At 35.1% G+C, this 19082-nt stretch overlaps 1 protein-coding gene across 4 annotated transcripts in view; it reads left to right on the top strand.

Moving 5' to 3' along the window:
- LOC133526766 (furin-like protease 1) overlaps positions 1-19082 on the top strand; it is a 409795-nt gene that overhangs the window by 282672 nt on the left and 108041 nt on the right. The gene's annotated exons all lie outside the window — the stretch shown is intronic.

Here is a 19082-nt window from a genome sequence, read left to right as displayed (position 1 = left end):
TTCACTGCACTCGCTGACAAGAGGCAAGTCGACACTCGAAAACATGGTGTCTCAGTGCCGTTTTCCCCACTCTTGCCAGGCCTGTGGTAGACCATGTCGGTCGCGCAGCGGTCTCAAAAACGTTGGCTCTCTGGCGTTACACCATAAATCGTCTGCAATAGACGCAAAGGCCAATGATGATGACAGTCGTTACATTCTTCTTCATAATTCCAAATTAATAATCTAAGTTTTCAGAGTTACAACGCTCAACGTATTGCTAAAGAGAGAACCGACTATTCCCTAAATTAAAAAATAAGAATATTAATTATATTTCCTCACGCGTTAAGTCTCGCGAATAAATTCCGCAAACGCTACAGGAACGTGATAAATGCGCGATCCTCGGGATAGGCTTTGCTCGCGAATGAGGCTAAAGGAACATTAATTTATATTTAAATAATACAAGTCTGTGATTGATCATGAGAACCGGATGAAGACTGATTAGGTGAATTATGTTTAAAATAAATTATAGGAATAATGTTAGAAATTTGAATTTGATTACTCGCAGTGCATCTTGCGCGTAATTGTGTTATCATATGGTCCAAGCTTAGGGAATATCAGACAAATATTAATTAGGAATAGAGTTTTATCATTTGAATGCCTTCTAGGTAAAGTGGAGGTCAATAGGAAAGGCAAATAATTAAACAAATATGAATAATGAACATATATTTTCACTAGTAATCGATAAACATAAAAGATTTAAGTATATAAGTTGTTAATTAAATCATGGTTGTCCACAAAAAGTGCAAGATTACGAAGAAATTAAGGTAAATTGGTTTGTTTACATTATTTGCCTGTTCTATTGAACACCACTTTAGGCATATGTAGGTATAAACATATTTTATGACGACGATACTAAAGAGAAATGTCAATAATTTCCACCAATATGATTGGCATTCTAAGGAAATAGCCAATGTCATACCGTCGTCAAAGCGTCTTACACAAAAACCTTTGTTATATTATATAGTTACTGTAAATACTCGTAATCAAAGAATTCATAGTCAAGTCTCGACAGTATGTTAATTAAACTCTCGAGTTATCGTTCAAAAACAGCGAAAATCGGTAGTACATTTTCTTTCCTTGGAAACATTATTCTAGTAGATACTTCTCAGTTTGCAGGCCTCTTCAGGAATTCTACTAAAAATTGAAGTAGGTATGTATATGGTACTATCCGAAACATCTATTTTAACGACGGCTAATTTGGATTGAAGATCATAGCTTATTATATTTTATTGTAGTCAGTAAAAAAAATTGAAAAAAAAATATTGAACTAATATGTGGTAAATTTGCTACTTCTAAGCGGTGGATAACGAAAATCATGTTCTTTTTAGATCATTGGCTTATTACAGTTATTACTCAGTTGCTTTTTGTCTTGACTAGTTTAACTATTTGTAAGTTCTGTAGAATCTTATAATGACATCGATGAGAAGTGACTAACACGTCATACTAAGTGGATGCCATATAAAGCAAAGTTGTACAACTTCTTATTTTTGTTAAGTTTTCCAAATTAATCTCAAATTCCTTTGTGAGAGATGAGTTTTATTAAACTTGCAACAATTATCACTGAGAGCTGAAATTATCACCGAGAATCAAAACTACAATAACTTACACCCCTCGAACGCACCAAATGTCCTCGCAGGGGAAGACGTGGTGACAGCCACGAAAACCAGCGAATGTGGCAGTATAACCGATCAGAATTTCATAAATATAATATGACTTATTCTATACATAATAAGTAATTTGTCAATGTACACGAAGTCATCTTGTCCGACTTTGCTATGAAGAATTCTATTAGAAAAGCAAACTTCGCACAGTAATTACGACATAGTAAGTGGTTGGACAGTAACTATAAGCATTACTCTAATTATACTCATACTATACGTAGTAGTATAATTTAAAGCATATCCCAATGCTGTAATCGGCCAAAACAACTATTCTCCTATTCCTGCTAGAGATCTAGATCGTATTTAGAAAACTCACGACATGTTTAACAAGCTTGGTATAAATTATAAAACAGTTTCGCCCGCAGGCACATGCCAGTGCACTTGACCCAGTTTATTTTGAGATGTATCGCTTTCCGAGACGAGAGCTCTTTTCCGTTCTCCCCAGCACTGTGACTTGCAATTTGGCAGTGTCGGTGGTGCAACATGCAAATATGGAATGCTAGTCGAGTACTTTTGCACCTAACTCACACGAGTGGCTGACGCGGCCGCCCAAAATGCCGGGTTAAAAAGCAAATAGGTACAGGATTTCGGAGCTACATATGACTATAGGCCGTATTCGAACAATGCTTCTAAGATGTCAGAGCGATACGATCAGTCAAAAGTGACATTTCATCAACCAAAATCGTCACTTTTGACATCGGCAATATCTTAGGCTTAGTTATTTTAGTTTGAGATTTTTACTTGTTTTTATTTTGCAAGAAACTTGAAATAACTAAATATTTAATGAAGCGAGCTCCGCAACGCGCCATGCAAAGGAGAATTTCCTATATCGAATCTAGATACCGGTGAATATTGAAGCGGAGGTACATTTTACCGAACACATTTCTTATCTTATTTTACCGGAACGGATGCTTCGTTTAGTTCGTGTTTATTTTATGATAGAGTCAGACCACTTAGGGCAACGATTTTGATAGCCCAGCCTGTGCAAGTGTTAAGTAATCGTCATAATTTCATAGAAGTATGACGTTTAAAGAACACTTGCGATGTCTGGCCTGTCAAAATCGCTGTCACTTCGTTGGTCTGACTCTAGTGCTTACATAGTAATTGGTTAATTTGCTTAAACAACTGTTTTGAAGTTCATAAATAATAATTTTGAAAAATTCTTATTAAAGTAAAACTTACTTCGCTATAAGTGAACAACCTACTTAATTTACCTTTTAATGTATATTCAAGTAAGTACTTGATCAATGTAAACGGGCTTCCAGGGGTGCTAAACATACCGGCGCACTGCTGCATCTACCTTACCAGCTGATAGCATTGGCTTGAGCGTAAGCCGGTTGATAGTGGTACGAATGGAATCTACCGGGTACTAAGCTTTAATTCGCTTTACGTCGCCTGACAATGAGGAGCCCATATGAGACGTGCATTTAATAAAATTACCTTGTTAGAAAGAAGATTTTCTACGTAGGGTTATTAGATATAAGGTAAGGTATTTTAAAAACCTAGACAACATTTACGATTCTATAACAATTAAATGTGCAATAGATTATTTCTCAATGATAACATTTTCAAAACTCTTTCTTTGATTGTATTCATTGTATTTCAGGGAGTATACTGTTGAATTGGTGATATTAACTAAATTCTATTTTTGTTTTAGGTACACAATCCTTAAAGAAAAGAGCTACATATATAACTTCCGGATCCATTACGAAAAGGTCAATTCAATATAAGAATATAAATAACATATGTAAGTGAAATAGTGATAGTCGTGTTTTTGAACGAAGACGAGGGTAGTGTGCACATCCTACCCTGTTGCCGAGGTTTTTCGTAAATACTGCAGTATGTTTTTTTTTTTCAATAATGAGAGCAGGTACTTACATTCAGCATCAAACTACGCGTTAAAAGTATACAACAAAAAGAGATACTGTAAAATGGGGTGAGTAGGGACAAAAGAGATAATTCAAACCTCGATAAAAAAATATTTTTACATATGGCACGTTTATTTTTATACGTAAAATTATTCCGGCCGTGTGAATTTTATTTTTTTAATGATTATCTGTCGTTTCATTTCGTAACTTTAACGATAAGCTCAAAATAGTGGTAGATCCCACTTCACCGAAGTGGAGTTAGCTTGCCTTGATCCGCGGTCCGAGCTACTCTTCGCTCATCCTTATCACTCATATCTAACACATCTCACTTCTAGAGATTTCACTTTTTTTAATGTTATGTTTGACTACCAACTCAGTTTTTCCACAAGAAAAAGTAATATATTTAAAAGTATAATAAAATTACTCTAAATGCAATGATCGAACCCATCGTTTTTAGAGCTCCGTACAAAACTTTGTTGACGGAGCTCTTATGGAATTACTTCTGTCTTGCAAATCGGTTAAATGCGTTTTTCTCACAGACCGTATGACGTAGATACTTAAAAAGTCAAAGTCAATATATTCTTTATTCAAATAGGCCTAGCAACAAGCACTTTTAAATCGTCAAATTTTACAAATATCATCTTAATCTAAATATCATAGCAATTTATTGATGCAGTTATTATTGTTCTAAAAAAAAACAATTAATTATTATAGATAAGGTAAACTTAATACTAAGAATTTCACAAAAGGATGGTCAAACACCAAAATTGTATAAAAATACTAGTCTAGAAACTTTCTATTATAAAATGTAAATGTCAAAAAATACGGTATATATACATAAAATTATCAATTTCATCATTATTAACATAACAATAACACAATTTGGAACAGTTCTAGCAATTACCACAACTATCACTATGAAGAAGTCACAACTGCTTATTTCTTATTTTTTTGTTAAAACTTCTCTTTCTTTCTCGTGTTGTCCCGGCATTTTGCCTCGGCTCATGGGAGCCTGGGGTCGGCTTGACAACTAATCCCCAGAATTGGTGTAGGTTCTAGTTTTTACGAAAGCAACTGCCATCTGAGCTTCCAACCCAGAGGGTATAAACTAGGCCTTTGATAAAACTAACTAACTAAAACATTGTAAAGCACGATATCCGCGATCCCGGCCACGCACTGCCATCTCCCTCACGCTTACGCTCAGCGAGAGTAAGAGAAGAATGCAGCGTTCAAATCATACTGTGTACACAAAGCTTACTCAATTTCCCGGTAGATGGCACTTTTCATTTTTACAACTAGCGAACGCCTGTCTACCGTGGATTTTATAAGGTACTTAATCATTTTGTTTTTTGTTTTTTTAAGGTACTTAATCATTTGTGTGGAGTAGAATACATAAATTAAACAAACTACTGTTTTTAATTCAACGAGTTGTTTGATTTTGAGCTTTCCCTTTCGAGACCAGAGTCCAGATTATACATACTGAATTTGGCATTTATCGTCCGTTTCAATCGTTGTTTATCATTTTAAGACGAACAGCCATCCCTTTTAAAAGTTACGTAATCGCCCTGCAGGATTAAAATAATATTTATTATGAAAATTGTACAGGTATTTATCATTGAAACCATCATTTATTCTTTTTAACCTTTCATCAATAAAGGAAATGATTTACATTTTTTATTGTACACTTTGTAAAATTATTCCGGCTCGCCACCGGTAGTTGGTAACGAATACAATTTACATACTATTTCATTTTAAAAGGATGTGGAAGTTTTATAAAATTGTGAGATCCGGGCAAAATAAAGCTATAGGTACTGAATGAATTAATTTCATAAAGTGAGTATGTACTTTTGCAGCTGCGTGTACACGGTACAGACATCATTAATAGTAGAAGATAAAACAACACGCCTAGAATATCTGCCATCCTGGAATACATTTTTAAATAGGGATGTTTCTTTAGGTCGCGGATTGGACGCTCGCGACGGACGGCGCGATAAGCCGCCGCCGCTGTCGTCTAAAACAGGCTCATTCAAGTCTACATTTTGATTGCGCGCCGCGTTTGTCCAGTCTGCGGCCTTGCAGTTTGCGTTCAAAAGTATCTGACACAATTTAAATGATAATTTATAGAGAGAAGTACCAAATCTACGTACTTTTGACGCGCAGTCTCTACTTTTGACTGAGAAAGTGGAATAATTAAGTGGGATTTTTAATTAAATATTATTAAGATCTGTAAGTTCTTTGTCATGGCTGGACTAGTATCCTGGGTTGGAATTCAGCATGCAAAATTTTACTTTAAATAAATTGGTAGTTTTTGAAAATCTAATTATAACATAGGTTATATAGGAAAATAAAGTATCACCACTACCCGACTACCATGAATCCCTATTGAAAGTTAAATTTCACTGTGACTAAAAATAGTAAAGTGGGAGTAAAGTAGCGTATTAAGCTTGTGTAAAGGAAAGCCAGAGTTTAATGGATTTCCTCAAAGTATCGCCTTTTATGGTGATGGATTAATGGATCACGCAGATTTTTTTACCTAAAGAGGATATTATTTTATCAGTTGTGTCAACGGGTTGAAATAGAACCCGGTAGAAAAGCATACCTATATAGAAAACGATTAAAGATACTGACATATACTTTTTATATATTAACCCATAGGAAATAACCTCTAGGCATGTAAGCGACTCACAATAATAAGACTTTAAGAAGTAATGCTTTGAAAAGATGTATCCCGCCGAGTTTCTTGCCGGTCTCATATTGGCAGGGATCGGAAACCGGTATTTTTTGTATGGGAACGAAAACGGTATTTTTTCGTTCTTTGTTAATTATTTCATTTCTAATTGGGCAATCTATTAATACGAAGTCGTTATCTAAAAACACAACCGAGTCCTATATTTGGAGTATAAAATAAACCGAAATATATGTTTATTTCAAAGTTTTTCCAAAAAACCGGCTCCGATCCCTGCATATTGGGATAGCCTCCTCAAGTTGAGGGGATTAAATCTTCTCGAGGCAGAGGTGTAGGGTTAGAGCCGGTGTAGCTTTATTTGACGTTTATAAGCGCATTGTAATATGCCTACTTGAATAATAAACTATCTTTATCTGTCCATTGCAACACATAGCCAATGTCCAATTAAAAGGCGTTAAAATCGTCCCACCATAATAATATATCCATGGTTAGGAACTCCTTTGCCGATGACGTTATAAGGTACGTGTAATCATCGAATCCAAAAAACATTCAATAAAAACCATTTTAGTTTTTTTTTATTTAAGTACATCTAGTTCCAGATACGGTACTCATATATTCAATAAGTACCTACACGAGAATATCAAACAATTCTTTCAAAATTGGAATACAATATTTTAATTACCTACTCTTTGTTATTTGCCAAGCTTGCGATACCTTGATTTCGTATTCTAGCTTAAATATTTTCTTATAATTTTAATTTTTACCCTTGACTGCTTTGTGAAATGGTTGGTATGTTCCTGAAAATGAGCACTTGGTGTTTATTACTACTACTATATTATTTCCACCGGTCAATACACTTTTCAGAGTTGCTAAGTGCCAACACATACTTATCACAGAACCGACGGTATTCTATCTGGTCAATACACTTGTCATACTCGCTAAGTGCCAACCCATATTCCTCACATAACTCAAGACTCGTGTCAAGCCGCATCCGTCCATTTGTCACAATCTACACGATGGCCGACATAACTGAATTATCATCTCTCCATGCTAATTTGACATATAGTTCGTGACATTCACGATGACGCGCAGATTTGTCAAATCTAACCTTTAATAACATGACAATAGGGGGCACGCGTCTTCGTGAATGATACAATCTATATTTTCGTGGTGACACCTGAAAAGGCCACTGAACAATTGAACATATAGAACATATTTTAGTAATATTGAATACGATCAAAGGTCGATGAAACTGTCAAATGAAAAAAAGCGGCCAAGTGCGAGTCGGACTCGCGCATGAAGGGTTCCGTACCATTTATGACGTATTAAAAAAAATCTACTTACTAGATCTCGTTCAACATTTTACCACTTAGGACACACATTTTACCACTTTGGAAGTGTCTCTCGCGCAAACTATTCAGTTTAGAAAAAAATGATATTAGAAACCTCAATATCATTTTTGAAGACCTATCCGTAGATACCCCACACGTATGGGTTTGATGAAAAAAAAATATATTTTTTATTTTATGACTTATTAAAAAAACTACTTACTAGATCTCGTTCAAACCAATTTTCGGTGGAAGTTTGCATGGTAATGTATATGATATATTTTTTTTAGATTTTTCATTCTGTTATTTTAGAAGTTACGGGGCCCGGGACACACATTTTTTCACTTTGGAAGTGTCTCTCGCGCAAACTATTCAGTTTAGAAAAAAATGATATTAGAAACCTAAATATTATTTTTGAAGACCTATCCCTGGATACCCCACACGTATGGGTTTGATGAAAAAATTTTTTTTATTTTATTTTAATGACGTATTAAAACAAAACTACTTACTAGATCTCGTTTGAACCAATTTTCGGTGGAAGTTTGCATGGCAATGTATATCATATATTTTTTTTAGATTTTGCATTCTGTTATTTTAGAAGTTACGGGGGGGGGACACACTTTTTACTACTTTGGAAGTGTCTCTCGCGCAAACTATTCAGTTTAGAAAAATATTATATTAGAAACCTCAATATCATTTTTAAAGACCTATCCATAGATACCCCAGACGTATGGGTTGGATGAAAAAAGATTTTTTGAGTTTCAGTTCTAAGTATGGGGAACCCCTAAAATTTATTGTTTTTTTTTTCTATTTTTGTGTAAACATCATAATGCGGTTCATAGGATACATCTACTTACCAAGTTTGAACAGTATAGCTTTTATAGTTTCGGAAAAAAGTGGCTGTGACAGAATCGGACAGACAGACGGACATGACGAATCTATAAGGGTTCCGTTTTTTGCCATTTGGCTACGGAACCCTAAAAAAGTGGATTCTACTAATACAAAATATCATTAAAATGTATGTATGCTATTGCGATACAGCGCGGGAATGCTGCCTGTGTGATGGGCACTCTGCCAAGAGGCCAAGGGTTGGAGTGTAAATTTTAGTTATTTTACTTTTTGAGTTAGGTTTAGTTATATTAGTTTATTTTATAAGTAGTTATAATTCTTGTAACTTAAATTTAATTTGTACTTATATACATTATTTATTAATAAATTCATTATTTAACTTAATGCTATACAATACAATTAAAATATATGGGTATATGGATGTATTATCTTAGTTAAAGAGAACGTTATGACAAATATTGTGAAATGAAAGCATTGTCAGAAAACTTGTGACATAATGGTGAGATGTTACAGAACAATGTATAAATTTACTCTTGGTGTTAATTTGAGTACATATCTACAACAACATGTTATTCCATTTCCTATGCATAGCAATTTGTACATACATGCAGAGAATTAATTACTTAAGTAAATACATAAGTATGTTGAGTAGGTATTTATTTACATGGGCGCTCATGCGAGCTCACTGAATTAATAAATATGCTTTCTAGCTTACCTACATTACTTACATCCATGTCTTTAACTGTCTAGATTCCTAGGTATACATATAGACGCGACATGACAATTATATTTTTGTCAAATGGAATGGATCTTATCAAAGAAGTTTGTCACTCAAAAAGCATAGTTTAACAGTAGGTCAAATATTACTCGCAGCTTCTAATACTTATATCATATTTACTTTACATTGGAGGAATGAGGCGTCTTATTTTTAATACTTATGTTCTAAGTAAATTTTGGCAGAATGTAAAGAAAAATTATTCTATAGGACATCCTTACACAAATCGACTAAGCTCCACAGTAAGCTCAAGAAGGCTTGTTTTGTGAGTACTCAGGCAACGACATATACATACACCCATAGAATATACAAAACACCCATGACTCAGGAACAAATAACAAAGGCCCTTACCGGGATTCGAACCCAGGACCATATAGGCGTGACCCTGCCTATATAGATAGAATACCGACTAGGACAGACCAAATGCTAGAATAGGACCATAGAAAATTACTGTACACTTCATACTGCCACAAATGTAACCGATATGAAACAACGGTGGAAAATGTCCTCAAACAATTAGCGACCATTTCAAGCACCCAAGCCGTCGAAATATCTAAATATCCAGACATTTTCTACGTCAAACAACGTCAAAGACCAAGGTCCGCTGGACAAGACGCAGGCTGTACGCTTTAGGCATTATTTATGTTGAAAACTATATTTCAATTTGTCTTTGTCGTAGTTTTGTAAACGGCGGCCTCTTTTGAATCTGCAAAACAATTCTCTTTCAGAGGAAAATTCAAATAGCATTTTGCCGTATTGAAAAGATTTGAAATTCCTTGTGTATTTTGGCTTAGAAATGTGCTTATTTATTTATACGGATTCTTATTTAAGGTCAAGGCGGCCAAATCCGTCATTGGGACAATTCCGTACACGTGCGTTTTTTTTTTTCAAACAGTACACAATTGATAATTTCATTCACAAAGCAGCGATTGTACTTTTAGTATCAGCAATCAAAAACAGATCGGCTTTTTTTTCCCCGTTCGTATATGGAATTGTCCCTATGACGGCTTTGGCCGCGTTGCCCTTACTTGAATGTATTTTTGTACCTCTAGGGTATTTATTATAAACATATCATTGATTACTTTCTAAACAGAGCGTTTATAGGATTGAAAAAAACCGGCCAAGAGCATGTCGGGCCATGCTCAGAGTAGGGTTCCGTAGTTACTCTTCCGTCACAATAAGCTAAACTGAAGCTTAAAGTATAGTAGATTGTTAACCAAGGGATGAACTGTGGATGTAGGTACGTCTTTTTACTATGAAGGGGAAACATTTTGCGATAACTCAAAAACAGCTAAACTGATCATGTCCGCTATAGTTTTCATTTATTGTCTTTCTTAAGTTCTACTTCCAGGATTTTTTTCATATTTTTTGGACCTACGGTTCAAAAGTTAGAGGGGGGGACACATTTTTTTTTCTTTCGGAGCGATTATCTCCGAATATATTCACGTTATCAAAAAATGTTTGTACCCATACTGTAGGGTTGAAGCAAAAAAAAAAATTCACGCCCACTTTACGTGTGGGGGAGGTACCCTAAAAAAAGAAAAAAAAAATAGATTTTATTGTACGACTTTGTCGGATTTATTGATTTATATATCCATGCCAAATTTCAGCTTTCTAGCACTAACGACCACGGAGCAAAGCCTCGGACAGACAGACAGACAGACGGACATGGCGAAACTATAAGGGTTCCTAGTTGACTACGGAACCCTAAAAATGAGGATAATATTTAAGCTTTTTTCTCCCATTTTTTTCTGCTCCTCAATAATTGAAGCAAAATGTTACATTTCGCCGAAAGCGCTAGTATTTGTATTATGTCAACAAGTCGAATTCACCTTATCACACTGTCAGGGGAGCTATATAGATATATACCACAGGTTAATTAAATATAACAAATGTGTACCGCAGAACTTCCAGCGTATAAAGGTTCTTGACCCGAGGAATTATTACATTTAACACCTCGGTTGGACGTGGCCCGCTTGTTAGGAGTAATTCCGTGGAACATGCTAAAACCTAGCGGGAATTTACGGTGGCCATATTTCACAGCTACCTTTATGCCAGGTTTACACGGACGTAGTATTTGTCATTGGTTATAAGGCTGTATTTTTCCAGATAATTGCGTGACTAGTAGTTGTTTACGTATTGGTATTAATTGGGAATGGAAGTTGAAACGGCTGGGTATGATTTTGTGCTAAAATGTGTTACAGTTGCCGTGAATTCAGGGCTAGAGGAAACCTAGCGTAAGAGCAAGCGAGGGTTTACGTTGCTTCTTTGCACATCGTGCCCTTCATTTTTTCATATAATGCATGTTAGTTATATGATGTAACGTAATGTTTTGGAAGGATGTGCCCCGCCGAGTTTTTTGCCGGTCCCATATAGAGATACCCTCCTACAATTTAGGAGGGATTTAAATCTTGGATCAGAGGTGTAGGGTTAGAGCAGGCGTAGCTTTATTTGACGTTCATAAGTGCATTGTAATATGCCTGCTTGAAAACTAAACTATCTTTATCTTTATTGATAAAAAGTTACACGGGTGTATTACATTTCGGGTCGTGGGATGTTCCTTCCTAACAAGAATCGAAAATACACATCACATAACACATCGTATTCGTGACCTCACTGAACGTGGCTTGCTTATTGTTAAAAGTAATTTTTTAATACAGTTGCTCAAAAAGTGCTATTTTACGAAGCTGTTTAGCGTGCGGAAAGTTGGATTTCGCGAACTAGTGCTTTTTACTTTTCCACTTGTTTCAATTCATGACTACTTATTGATGAGTGTTATTCCTTTAAAAGTCGTAATCAACATAAAAACCTAATGTTAATGTAAAAATAATAAATATAAGCATATTACATATTTTATTACTTACCTCTTCATCATTATAACACGTTTATTTTTTTATATTGTATATTGAAAAACCGTTCTTAATAAGTTATCTGAATGGAACTGAATAGCTGCCGAAACGCCTCTCAAAGCAGACGCGTTTTTATTTCTTACTGCAAGAATGTTTTAAGTTTTCAAAGGCAACATTCGATATTGTTTTCATACAATTTAAATATACGATACACAAATAATCGTAAATAACGATACTTAGGTAATAATAATATAATACTTTATATTTACAATTGTTTCTGTCTTATAGAACATGCATAAAAAAGCGGCCAAGTGCGAGTCGGACTCGCCCATGAAGGGTTCCGTACCATTTATGACGTATTAAAAAAAACTACTTTCTAGATCTCGTTCAAACCAATTTTCGGTGGAAGTTTGCATGGTATATCATATATTTTTTTTAGTTTTATCATGCTGTTATTTTAGAAGTTACAGGGGGGGGGGACACATTTTACCACTTTGCAAGTGTCTCTCGCGCAAACTAGTCAGTTTAGAAAAAAATGATGTTAGAAACCTCAATATCATTTTTGAAGACCTATCCTGATATCCTATTTGAAGATACCCCACACGTAGGAATTTGATGAAAAAATTTTTTTTTAAATTTTATGACGTTTTAAAAAAAACTACTTACTAGATCTCGTTCAAACCAATTTTCGGTGGAAGTTTGCATGGTAATGTACATCATATATTTTTTTTAGGTTTATCATTCTCTTATTTTAGAAGTTACAGAGGGGGGGGAGGGGACACACACATTTTACCACTTTGGAAGTGTCTCTCGCGCAGACTATTCAGACTAGAAAAAAATGATATTAGAAACCTCTATTTCATTTTTGAAGACTTATCCATAAATACCCCACACGTATGGGTTTGATTACAAAAAAATTTTTTGAGTTTCAGGTCTAAGTATGGAACCCCCAAAATTTATTGTTTTTTTTTTCTATTTTTGTCTGAAAATCTTAATGCGGTTCATAGTTACATCTACTTACCAAGTTTGAACAGTATAGTTCTTATAGTTTTTGAAAAAGTGGCTGTGTCATAAACGGACAAACAGACGGACATGACGAATCTATAAGGGTTCCGTTTTTGCTATTTGGCTACGGAACCCTAAAAAGTACTTATTTTTTTCTTATTTTTTTCGCAACTGTATTAAAAAACGTCGTTCGATACACGTGCGGAAATGTCATTCTTCCGCACTAGCATCGAAATGTACTATTGCAGGACACGTCACAATAAAGCGGGAGTGTATGGGTGACCATAATTCACTGATACGGAGGCACCTTTGTGCAAGGTTTACACGAGATTAGTATTTGCTTAGCACCTCGGCGGATTTCATCGTGTCTCTTTGCGTGCGACGTCTTGTAAATGTTACGAGTATTAATTGATATAACAGCTCGCCATATGACGAATTTCCTCAGAGTTAATAAGAGTCTGTCTAACCTAACTTTGCACCAATTTGAACAGAACAAAGCGAGGGAAACGTCATATTTTCATAGAAAGTTGACTTTAATGATGACATCGCCACATTCTATCATTGCAAATGCCATGCAAAGTTAGCTATGTCTACTGTACTAGTGTACATGGATTGGGTCGATTCGGTCTCGTTAGAAATAAATATAAAAAATGTTTTAAATGGCGCATTTTACAAAAATAATTACTTATGCTAACTTTTATGCAGATATTTTTTTTTTTTCATTTACTTAGGTAGGTACACCTTCATGTCAAAACAGTTTTAATAATGCAGACAAGTGCATAGTCACAAGTGACAAGTGGTTTATTGTATTAGTACGAAGTCCGTTGCATGGTAACTCAACGTAAATGTTCAGAGCACTCGAGTGCAACATGTATTTAGTATTTAGATGTCTGTTGGGAGTTGAGTTTAGTAGCTTAGTAAACAGGGATGGCGTTATTCACTTGCACTTGCACTTTGTAATAATTTACTTTGTTTATGCATGGCTAATAGTTATAATTGTTAGACTTAAATTTCATCTGTAAGTATGTGCTTCTTGTCTGAGGGAGGTAAAATAAGATAGATAGATAAATAATTTACTTGAAAGCTGCAAAAACACATAATATAAAGTTTAAATCACCATAACAAGCACACAAATTATTACACTAACAAAAAAATACAATAAAACTGGCACAAAAAAAAAATAGACAGCAAAATAGAAATAAGCACACATACAGTATACAAAATACTTGGAAAAATATGCTCAATTTCAATATATCATATTATTATCAGCTTGTATATTGAAAAATATAAATGGATCTATGGAGAAAATTTTAAAATAGGCACTAAACCTCATAACTACACTCCCATAAACATAGCATTATTAACCGTATTTAATTTTAAGTACCTACTGCGTGTCTTTGGGTGCTTTTAGTTAATGTTTTTTGTTAAATTACTAGTATTTGTGTTAAAACTGTGAATAGAGTAACTATCATTATTACATGTTATTGCTGTATTCATTCTATTGTTTTCTGTACAAAGAGGCAAGAATAGATTTTTGAATCTGACGAAATAACGGTATTTATTTTTCGTTTCAGGAATCCCATTTCGGGAGAAAACGGTTTCCACTAACTAAATTTTAACAATTCACTTTGATTGTCATGTCGACAGTACATAATATATTCTAGGTTTATAGATTTAAATTGTTTGAAGTAAAAAAAGTTTTTTTTTTTGTTTTGCAAATAAAAAAAAGGAAAACCTATAAACCTAGTTTTTCATTGTGTCAATGTCAATAACATACTAAAAAATCAGGGAGAATGGAAAATATTCAGAAGTGGAAAAAAGGTTTTCTCTTTTTCATGAACGATCACGTGGTATACTTCCCTCTTAAGGTTTGCAATAATAGTTATTTGTGTCCTAAGGGAGGAAAAGTAGGAAACTGCGTGCCGCGTGTAAAATTGTTCGACGGAGGCGGAAAGCGGCAACTTCGCTTAGCGCAGCGGGAGCAAAGTTGACGCTTTCCGCCCGGAGGGCAGAAAAGAGTATTGTATGCATAATTGTCAAAGGTAATTTCTATCCGCATACTACATGCGCGTGGCATGTGCGAGCCCCAAAGTTGATCACGAACAAGCGCATCACAACCCTGCCAAGTAGCCTGAGGAAGGCCTATAATAATATAATCTTTATTTCAGACCATGAATCCATATTTTGTTAGTAACATACATAAAAACTAGTGTTAGTGTATAACATAGAAATAAAAAATAAAATAAAAACAATTACAAACAAATATAATAACGTCATGTAAGGGCATAGAGCCCAATCCACCTCTTCAACACTGGTAAGTCCCAGCGATCAATAACAGCGCGTAGGAGCGTGTTGCGGCTGCCGCGTGTGCGCTGCATCATGCTGGCGGCGAAACCCGCCGTGCACGACTCTGCGAACATCGCAGAAGCGCTGCTGTAGCGCGGCAGCCGCAACAACGCTATACGATATATATACAATCGCTACAATTATTCATTTTATTAAGACAGCTATACTAAAATTACTTTATTACTCGGTTATAGTCTTCCCAAGGGAGTGCTCATCTATAGGTACGAAAGGGTCGTACGAAAATAAAACCTAATTGGTGTCATATCAATTCGAATCTGAGTAGTTACGCCTCCAAATTCTAAGCAGACGAAACCACAAACACTGCTAATGTGAAACAAATTATTAATATTAAATAATCGTTTCTGATTGTTAATAATTTTAAGAAATTCCAAATGGATTTGAAATACGAGACCCAAGTTTTGTTAATTATTAATCTTTACTTTTTATTGGGACCGGGACCGTGTAAGTCTAGAAAGTTCATGAGTAATTTTTAATAGACACGTCAAACTTTACTGATGAGAAAGTTTGATCTTATTACAAAGAAAACTTCTAAAAGTCATCGTATTTTAATAAAATATTAGCGTACGAACGAAATTTAATAAAGTTTATCCCATGTCACTTATGAAATCATTCTTAGTTTTTTATTTATTTATAAGAATCAATATAGTTTACGAGTATATGGTGTCAAAGTTTGACTAAAGGCGAATGAAATACACACAGGCAGTAAAACTTCGGAGATAAGAATAAAATTCTCGCGATTGACGCAATCGCGACGCGATGACGTGACAACTTGAGTGAACAACGATAGCGATCATAAAAAACACACACACACAACAAACGTGTGAAACCACAAATGTTTACGCCAAATAAATTAGATTTCATACGATAATGTTTGTAAACTTAGGCGTCTATATTTACTCATGAACATTTGAGGTGTTAATTTTAGCGCTCGATCTCCCGTCGTGTGTTGAGATCAAAGACGATGTTATTAAGACACTTAATAGATTTGTTTGATGCTGAGGAACGTTAAATATAAAAGGATTTCTTTTTATAACCTTGGGTAAAATTTGCTTAAATTGGGTATACCGGGTGGTATTAAACAAAATGCTTCTAAAAATATAGTTAAAAAAATATGGTCCATAAATAGGGTCAATCTTAAAACTCGATCATTTCGCATTAGTGGGTTTATTAATACTGGGTTTGTTAAGTACGGAACCAAATAGTTTTCGATATTATTTTTTACCACTAGTTTTTGGGTTCGAAAAATAATATATGGTGACTAACAGAATCCATGCAACCATCTCTTAGAACTGACGCAATAGGAAAATTCCCAAAATGAAACTTTTTGTGGAAAATATACGCCTTTAAAGTAGGCCAGGGTAGAGATAACTGTGCACTAGTAAAAAAACTGCACGATCCCCAACTTCGTAATCAAACTAACTAACCATGCCCTACAACAGTAATACCTACTGCATTTGCATGAAAATCCCTCGTTTTATATACCCCATATGTTAAAAACGACACAAAATATGGAAAGTTGGAAATGCGCTTTAGAAGTCGCCAAGAGCACACAGCCTCAAGTGAAATGCGCTTTTACCTAAGAAATATAAGTGCCCACTTCATCGCCTCGCACAAGAAAACGCTTCTAGGTTTCTGCTGCCCTGTATATCTATGGAATTACTCGTATAATATGCTAGTTTACTGTAGACTGTAATATTGTAAATTATTAGATGCTTGAAAAAGTACACGAAAAAAACTGACTAAGAGTATGTCGAGCCATGCTCAGTGTAGGGTTCCGTAGTTATGCTTCAATCACAATAGGCTGAACGGGAGCTATTAGTAAGTATTATCTAATTATAAGAAGTCTTTTCTTCAAAAATGGCTTAACCGATCAAGTTCGCTATAGTTTTCAGTGAAATTCTTTCTTAAGCTTTACTTTCATGTTTTTTGGACCCATGCTTCAAAATTTAGAGGGGGGGAGGGGGACATTTTTTTTCTTTCGGAGCGATTATTTACAAAGTATTTACTTTATAAAAAATGTTATACTATTTTCTTAATTTATACAAGGAGAAACTAGGAAATTAAACAAAACCTTTCGTGAACCTTAATTAAACAATTAAACGCCCCCCGACGCTTTAAAGCGATGTAGAACTTTTAAAAATATTTTTAAAACCCGTGGATAGGAGAATAGAGAATAGATGTATGTACTAGTGCAGCCTGCAATTACGTATCCAAGCGGTTTTACCCCCATTCACCGCTTACTCTCACAAACTCGTATCTCGTTCACTTTGATTGCAGGAAAAGTAACTTTCTGTGCAAGATTTAGGGTTGACTTTACAAAATAAAGTTAGAGAGAGATATGAGGATGGTTATGTGGTGGAAATGCGCTAACGGGCATTTTGCGAAAGTGAGATAATGTTGGCATTAAATTCTGGTACAAAATTGCAGATTATGAAATTAATGGTGTTTACCTGACTTTAGATCGACTTTTTGTAGTTTTTTATTTTAAAAGCGAATAAATATTTTTACTAAAAAAGCTGCAGTAGTAGCTAGTTTCAAATATTTAGAAGGCAACTCTTTGTTGGGCTGAAATAATTTCTCAGAACTGATACACGAAATGTCATTTCATATTTTATCACAAGCTTCTTAAAAAATAAACACGTCGTAAAGAAACCGGATCCCAATAAAGAGAATCCCTCAGTAAGATAAAATAAGATAAGATATATAGATAAAGATCAAGACGTATACAATTTATAGAAAATTGTACATATAATACATGCAGTTAATCATCTAAAAGTGTTTCGCTGATACTTAATTTAAGTATCAACCAACCAACCTACCATCTGACTGTAGATAATTTAGGGTCTTTATGTGTAATGTGGATACCCATTGATAAGTGTTTAGTTCTAGTTCATATATTTCTAAACCCAAGTAGCAAATGTATGAACTCGCACTAAATACAAGTCAATGTGTGAACAGGACTTTAGACACGGTGTTACATTGAGTGTCTCTCTCGCTATACCGTAATCCCGTTAAATGATTTGTATAGGAGGTGCAACCACGTACTGCTATCCTTTCAAAGTTGCTTAAAGCCGTTAAAGCCGCCTAGCCTTTCAAAGAATGAATATAGTCTAGAAATTAAAACAAAAGACATTACTTTGCTAATCCGCGAGAAGATAAGATGCTAATCAATCAGTGCTAACCCGTTATTGCTTTACTTGCGTATTTTTACATATAAATTAATGTTTCCACCCTCCCACCGCAAAAATAAATATAACAACCCACCACCGAAAGTACAAAACTCGACACGTGTTTCGCCTCTCTACGAGGCATCCTCAGGAGATGTTGACGGTCCGAAGTCTGACGACTGAACTTTTCAGTAATATTTTTTGTTTTAATTAATATGGATTTCCGCAAAGTAACGAGTACCGTCGTGGCCGGGTGGTCTAGTGATCAGAAAGTTGACCGCGTAAGCCGAAGACGCGGGTTCGATTCCGGCTTCGGCCACCGGAGAGCTTGATCACGTTTTCTTCTGTATATGTCATCTATTTCAGTTTCATAGTGTTTCATATTTCCACTGGAGCCATGGGAGCCATGCATGGCCCGGGGTGGCAGGCTGCGAAGGGCAGCGCAGGCACCACGTTTCCAGCGGTGGCAGCATGGTTCCATTTTTATC

The sequence above is a fragment of the Cydia pomonella genome, chromosome 17, assembly GCF_033807575.1.
Source record: "Cydia pomonella isolate Wapato2018A chromosome 17, ilCydPomo1, whole genome shotgun sequence".
Taxonomy (NCBI): Eukaryota; Metazoa; Arthropoda; class Insecta; order Lepidoptera; family Tortricidae; genus Cydia; species Cydia pomonella.
The sequence above is the reverse complement of the archived record's forward strand: the minus strand, read 5'-3'. Positions and strand labels throughout refer to the sequence as shown.